At 31.6% G+C, this 8021-nt stretch overlaps 1 long non-coding RNA gene across 1 annotated transcript; it reads left to right on the top strand.

Moving 5' to 3' along the window:
* Positions 1-6648: 6648 nt before the first annotated feature.
* LOC136201984 (uncharacterized) lies at positions 6649-7535 on the top strand. The gene is made up of 4 exons (XR_010674234.1): positions 6649-6726; positions 6816-6977; positions 7080-7192; positions 7282-7535. It is a non-coding gene; the product is annotated as an uncharacterized lncRNA (long non-coding RNA).
* The last annotated feature ends 486 nt before the right edge of the window (positions 7536-8021 follow it).

The raw sequence follows: 8021 nt of genomic DNA, 5'->3' as shown, positions 1-8021 counted from the left end.
TTTCACTTGTGGTAAAAAAAATTACCTTGACTTTCACTTATGCTCAAAAAATGGCCTTGATTTCAATTATGCTAAAAAAATTGCCTTCACTTTCATTTGAGCTCAAAAAATGGTCTCTACTTGAGTGATATCGGGATTCGCATGTCTATAAAAGACATGAACTCCGAGGCATTCCAGGACCGATTTTGACACCCGAAACGCTACCGAAATATTTTCGTAAGACTGAAACACATTAAATCCGTCATTTTTTATATCATTTTTTAACTGAACACCAATCCAAAAGATATTTTTTTATGAGGAACTAGCTCAGTTTAGTTATTTTAATTCATTTTTGCACACTGTTTGTATTTTATTAATTATTTTAAATTGCCATTTTGATTTTAAAACAACAAATTTCATCTCTATAATAGATATTATGCGGCTTGCATCAGTGAGAAATCCGTTTTGTTTGCCCCATCATAGGAAAGGCTGAATGTCGGGCTCGTTCACGAGAATGGAAGAAGTCGATCATGTGTACGATTATGCTCTCGGAAATGAAGTTAAGTCAGCTGCACCAATTCTTTGATGGCACTATGTTACTTTGGAGGATCAGCCTCCTACCGAATACCGTCTATTTTCAGACCTCTTTCCTACCAAGTTGAATCCTCTATGGGAGGTGGAAAGAAATTGTAAGATTATTGACACCCGGATATCTCATATGTTAATCCAGAGGAGCTTGAAAGGTTTAAGAGGCTAGCAGGGCTTGAACTTGATGCAAATTGCCTGCTCCGATATTCCATACATCCAGGGGCGGATACAGGGGGGCTGGGCCCCTTTGCCCGTCGGAAATTCCATGGTTACGAATAGTTTCGGCCCCCCTAATATTAGAAATAGTCTATATAGACTCTATGTAGTAATATTTCATTGTTCAAAAGTAGATGAGATTGTTAAAAACACTTGCTTTTATTTAAAAGGTCCTGGGTTCAATTCTCTCAACCTCAATTTATTTTAGAAAGGGTTTATTTATTTAAATTTTATATTTCAATAATTATAAAACTATGTTAACATTATTAATTAATGAATTTATTTTCATAACACTTTTGTACTCATTTTTATTATGTCTTTTCAATTTTAAAAAATAATTTATTATTTTTGAGACTCAAACAACTGAATTTCTAAATTAAATTTTAAAATTTTAAAACTAAAAATAAAAAAATATTATAATTTTGTTTAGAAACTAGCATTGAACTAATAAAAAAAATTAAATATATCCCATTACATGTTAAGTTTGTCCAAAATTCAAAAATTCAATATTTTGAACCTATTAGATACTCCATAAATCCAAATTTCTAATTTTTTTTAGGCCTGTCTAAATCCAAATTTTTTTTTTGGCCTGTTAGGTCTTTCTAAATCTAAATTTCTATATTTTTGGCCTGTTAGGCCTCCACAAATCCAAATTTCTATTTTTTTTTGCCTCTTAGCCCTCCTTAAATCCAAATTATTATCTGAAATCAAAATTTTTAATTTTTTACATGTTTAGCCCTCCCTAAATCCATTTTTTTTACTATTAGGACTATTAAACGAAATCTAGCTTAATTTTAAGAAATTGTACATTAATACTTAAAATTGGTTCTTGACCATTCAAATTATAACATGCATACGTCTGTAGATAAAAGTACTTCATATGATATGCTAGGGGAAATGGTTGAACCTGTTGGGATAAAAGTAATACGCCAGTTCGAAGGGCTGGAAAACTGCCTGCTTGGGAGCAACCTCGGTCACACAATGTACAAATTGCTAAAGCATTATTACTAGAGTATATGTTTTCTCTTCATGTATGTATGCAGTTTTCCTCTTTACTTAAACAATCTTGTTTATACTCTAATATTGAATTATGTAATTGGAGAAAGCAATATTTCTTATCTTTTGCTTAATGCTTGTCACTGTTATTTCAAATATGCATTGTAAAGCCAAATTCTTAATTTCCACTTCACCCTCTTTTCTTTTTGCTACTTCATACAACTATACATCTTTGTGCTTTCATACAATTACACTTCAGGGCTCAACAAACAATAATATAAACTATCTAATATTCAGTTATTGGATACCGTCCCATCTGATGTGAACTCATGACAATTTCAGTTTCAGGTAGACTCTCAACCGTTAGACTGAGTCTTACACCACTTATGAAGCTTTAACTTGACTTAAAAAAACATATCAGTTTTCAATGATGTCACATTAGCCATCTGAACTTATTTAAATTGATTTATTGGTTTCGTATATTTGGTTAAAGTGATCCATCTCCAAATTTTCTTTTATATTGTCACGCAGTAATAAAGGATTAATTATGTTATATTAATCAAGTTAAGAGAGTAAATCCATTTTCTAGGCTAAGTTTAAGGGAGTCTTGATGTATTTGACCTTTTTCATTTATTTTCGAAAAACTATGTTTGAAGCTTTGACCAGGGAACGGGAGAATTCCCACTACCACTGGCAGGCCAGCCGGGCTGTGAGCGCGGTGGGAACGGACTTCCCAAAAAGCCAGCCACGGGCATTTACAAAAAAAATGATTTATAAAAGTTTACCTATTTTTTCTTAAATTTAGAATTTATAGTTATTTTACTCAAGACGATCTCCCTCTTTGATTACACACGGATTTTAAAAAAACTCCTAAAAATTTGGCCAAGACACTCAAACCTTAGAACATTTAAATATCAACAATATTAAGGAAACTTATTATCATAAGGGTTTTATGTATGGATACCGATCATCCATACATAGGGATACGCAGATATACGGGAAACTAAATATCTCTTTTTTCTTTTAATTATGGGGATACAAAAGGATACTTTGGGATACGTTTCAAAATAAATTAGGTAAATTTTAAGAGATTTTTTTAAATAACTTTATAAAAATAGGGGTTAATATAAAAAAAGTTTAATACATTGAAAGATGTTGAATTCTGAGTTAATTAACTGCTATATTCCTTGATGGAGTTGTCCAAATATATACATGCAAAAACCATTCCTAAAACAATACTAACTAGGAGAAACCGAAACTTAACCTAACACTATCTAGGAGAACCGACAATTATACGTTGAACTAGGTAAAACACCACGTGTAATATAAAACCATTTTTTTTAGGTAAAAAGGGTAATATAAAACTAGGAATAACATGCTTTAACCTGTATAAATTTCTAATATAAATAATTAATCAAGAACCAACCTGCATCTATCCTTTTAGTTGTAAAAAGAATAAATAAATAAATAACTAAAAGCTAATCATTATCAAATGTTTGGAGATAAAGATCAGAAAATGTCTTAGAATAGTATTTAGATTTGGTAGTTCAAATAGTTTGAAATATAAAATGTCATATTTTATGAATTGATGATTTATGAGTTATTACGCGCGTTACTTAGAGTATCTTTAATAGAGGTTGCTTCAAAGAGTGCCAAAACTAACACATCATATTAAAATATAATATTTTATTAATTCAATAATCCACATCACTGTTGACGAATTTTGTTTAAAAATGCTCCAATATTAAAGCAACTTTAAAAGTTGCTACAATGACCCCACAAATGATTACTTAATATATAATTTATGTTAATTATAAATATTGTCAACCCATAGTGAAATGAGAGAGGAAGCCATAAAAAATGTGCACAAATAGTATTTAAGTAGGTCACTGTTTTTATATTAAAAAAAGTTTGGCAACCTTGAAGCAATGTTACCAAAAATTGGCAACCTTCTTAGCACCAACCATCACTCCAATAGTAGACACCATTCAAAGAGTTGCCAAACCCATGCCACATCAGCTGGCACTCTTTTGAGCACCTTCTATTGGAGATACTCTTATGGTATATATAATTACTTATTAACGTGATTTATGGTTTTCTCATATTTTTCAAAAATACATTTTTCCGTACTCGTACGCGTACCGACACCCGTATGCATACCCATATCGGTGCTTCGTAGATAATTGCAAAAATGCATTTACGGTCACATATTAAATCCAGTGTGTGTAATACAATTCACAAAAGCCTTGTCATATAAAAATGACGTTTTATAAGTAGGAATAAGGTATAAGGTGCAAAAATACCCCTAACGTTTACAGCCAGGAGCAGTTTTGCTCCCAACTTCTGAAATGATGTAATTTGACCCCTTATGTTAAGGGCCAAGAGCAATTTTACCTCCAATATTCGCAAGTTCGGTCAATTTTAGACATTATTTAAAACACATATATGTCATATTTTATGGGATTTAATAATGAAATTAAAGATTAATATTTATAAATTTGGCGAAATATTTGAATTTTTTTTCCAACTCGTAGAAAGGACAATATATTTTTAATTTTTTTTTAAATTCACGTCTAATCATATGTAATTAATGAATGATAAAATGACACACATGTGAAACATAAATGACGAAATTCATGATCGAGAAGACAATTTGATGAATAATTTCTTAAATTGATGCAACCTATCAACGTTAAGGGTAAAATTGCTCTTGCTAATATTAAGAGTAAAATTTCACAATTTTAAATGTTAAAGGTAAAATTGCTCTTAATTGTTAACGTTAAAAGTAAAATTAACAATTTTAGATGTTAGTAAAAGTTATGATATTTTTACACCTTATCTCTTAGATTAAACTTGAAAGTAATGATCTTAATTGTAACCAACTCAAAACTTGGTGAAATCTAATTTGGCAATATTAGAAAATGACACTAAAGATGGCATGGTTATTAATTGTTGGATATTTGGTGATTTGACTTCCAAATATATATTATTTGGAGTGGAAATGTACCAAGTAAATAATCAAAAATCAAATTAGGGAAATTCTTCCTTATACATGGAATTTGATAATTCATTTTACTTGGTAGAACTTGTCACTCCCCTTATAGTTGAATATATGGACTATATTCATATGGAAAACAATCAAAGACATAGTTGTTGAAATAATTAAATGGTCCCTGAACTTCTGCATTTACACTAATCAGTCCTTCTATTTGCCTATATAAAGACGGAAAATTTACCTTGAACAAACATTTCTTTCACAGTGGGATTGAATTTGCTTGGTGCAACTACGGGAATTTTCTCCAGTGCAAGAAGATTCCCAGTTGCACCAGGCAAATTCTATCCCTCTTGTGAACATCTATCTTCTCTATAGAGAGACCTAAATGTCTCATCTTCATTAAAAGCTGCAGATTACACTGTTTTCTGAATTTGATGAGCCAAGTTCTGGAACCATACCAAGGAGTGAAGGTTCAGTTTGAAATTCTCTGTTAAGGTCATCATTCTTCATGTTCATTGATGTTTCTGCTATGTTCTCAAGTCCGAAATGTTAGGTTTATTAGAATACTATGATAGAGATTCAAAGCATCTTAAGATTTAAATTTAATAAGTCTAGATCTAACAGTGATTTGATCATTCAGGATCCAATGTCATTGGTATTGCTGGTGTTAACATCTGATCCTGCTAATTTCTGAAAAAACAAGAATTTAATGATATACAAGAAAACCCCAGAGGAATGGGAACTTTTAGTTGTTATATGAAATGAAAAGTGACCAGCTTTAGTAAATTGAAACCTTTACTAATTGATGTTTATTTTTATCTTCAATTGGGTTTTTGGGGTTTTTGGGGATTCTTGTTTATCTCAATTGGGTTTTTAGGGTTTGGTGATTCTTGTTTATCTCAATTGGGTTTTTGGTGATTCTTGTTTATCTCAAAGGTATAAGCAGCCTTCTGCAGGCAGTGGAGTTCCTGTTTCATATCAGCCTAGCCACATGATGAGAACTTCCCTGACCGGACCGGACCACCACTTCAATCTCCACCTCAGGCAGCTGGAGTCCCTGCTGTATCTCCTTTGACCCAATTATGGTCTTCTGAATTTCAAATCTGTATATTACCAAAGACATTGTATTAGACAGCTTGTATATGACCCTAATATAGAATGATTTCTTGTCTTAATACATCATTTGTCCCCTTAACTTGTCCTCAAAACTTGGTTGGCCCCTAAAATATTCAGTTAGCTCGGATAAATTACGTACGTGGTGTACAATCTTTATCTATTATCACACTTTGGTGTATAATCTCTAATTTTGCACATTAAATTGTACAAAATTCAGGTGACCAAACACTAAAATGTACAGCCAGCTTTTATAATCGGTCAACCGTGTTAACCAATTGGTCAACGCGACACCTCATCAATTTTCATTCCTTAAAAATTAAAAATGGTCCCCACATATTATTAAGTTACTTTTATGTCCTTAATAAAAATAATTTTTCAATTTTCTTTCCTAAAATTTATTTTGTCCAACATTATCTCTCTAAAACCTTTCGCCTCATTTTTCATTTTTCTGCAACTTCTCTCTCCCTTTCCCTCTCTAAAATCTGGTTTCTTTAATTTTCTCTTTTAAATATGAGTTTCTTCAACTCACTAAACTAGCAAAGGCTATCAAGCATAAGAACAAACCCCTTGCTTTACTTTTCTGAACTAGAATACGGTGAACATCAAGGGCTTCAGCATTGAATTCATGGAATATAAGTGTATCTCCCGTCAGCAATGAAAACACAATTAATTAATTAATTAGATGATCTTAATTAAGTTGAATAAAAAAAGAAGAAATTGAAGAGAACAGAAGTGGCTTGCTTTGGACCAATTATCAAGGGCTGGTAAAGGTACCTATTGCACACCTGTACAAGGCTATTATGGACCAATTATCTCAGCTTTGAGTGTTGTTCCAGGTAATGAATATTGTTACTTGAGATGTTTAAAATGATAAAATCTTCTCCTCGTTAGTTATTTTTTAATGGTAGTTTAATTCTCCGAGCAGAGTTTAGACCATCTGTAAGCGGAATACCACCAGCTCTTCCACGCAAGAAGGACACAAAAGGATTGATTGCCGGTATTACTGTGTCTGCTGGAGTTCTAAGCTTTATATTGATTGTTGCAATCTTTTATATAAGAAGAAAAGCTGCCCTTGATGATGAATTAGGTAAAACTAATAATGACAAAAAAGTTTATAATCATTGCAGTTTTTCTGATGCTTAAAGTTATTTATTGTAAGCAAATTGAATATCTTTCTCCGATTTTGCAGTTGAAATAGGCTCTAGACCAATAACTTTTAGTTACTCTGAGTTAAAAACAGCCACGAAAGACTTTAGCCCCTCGAATCAACTCGGAGAGGGAGGATATGGACCTGTATACAAGGTAATTTGTTACCTAGATTAGCATATTTTTCGAGTCTCGAGTTCAAGGGAAGGATCAATTTATAACTGAGATTGCCACGATATCTGCAGTTCAACATCGGAACCTCGTGAAACTGTATGGCTGTTGATGAAGATCTTATTGTTTCAAGTATGAACCATAATGCTCTTCATATCAATGTTTTATCTCCAACTCTCTCTAGTTTATCCTTCAGTTTATTATCATCTCTTAATGAACTCTATGTTAAGGAGTTGTTGTGTACCAAATTAGATATGCATTGGTTTACAGATGCATGTTGTTGTACTTAGAGGATAATAATAACATTGATTGATACCCTTTTATATTCTTTGGCTTTATCATTTTCTATTTAAGTTTGTTTATTCTGAATTTGAATTTATGGGCAGAATTTCACACTTCCGTGTTTGAGGGTTGTTTGCTAATAGCTAGCTTTTGATAGCTCTAGGAAAGATTGTGAAATTTTGAGATGCAGTTCCCCCAAGATCTTTTATTGGATTCTTCGTGAATTTTTTTTAAGTATTATGATATGTAATAATATGTATATAGTTTAATTTTATGCAATGGTCTCTCTCTATGTTTCTGTTTTTATATGTGCAAGTAGGCTTACAGTTCTAAAATAGTATGTTTTTACTCATACCATTTTCATAATGGTCATTGCTCTTTTATTTAATATATATATGATAAAATATATATATATACACATAAGAGTTCTCTTCAATCCAAAATTAATTAAAAAAGTATTACCTATTATTTGGGGATATAAACATTTTTCCCATACAAAAGTATATATTTGTGGGGAAAATTTCCCCACAAA

This window comes from Euphorbia lathyris, chromosome 8 (assembly GCF_963576675.1).
Source record: "Euphorbia lathyris chromosome 8, ddEupLath1.1, whole genome shotgun sequence".
Classification (NCBI taxonomy): Eukaryota; Viridiplantae; Streptophyta; class Magnoliopsida; order Malpighiales; family Euphorbiaceae; genus Euphorbia; species Euphorbia lathyris.
Note: the sequence above shows the minus strand (reverse complement) of the source record. Positions and strands in the feature narration are given on the sequence as shown.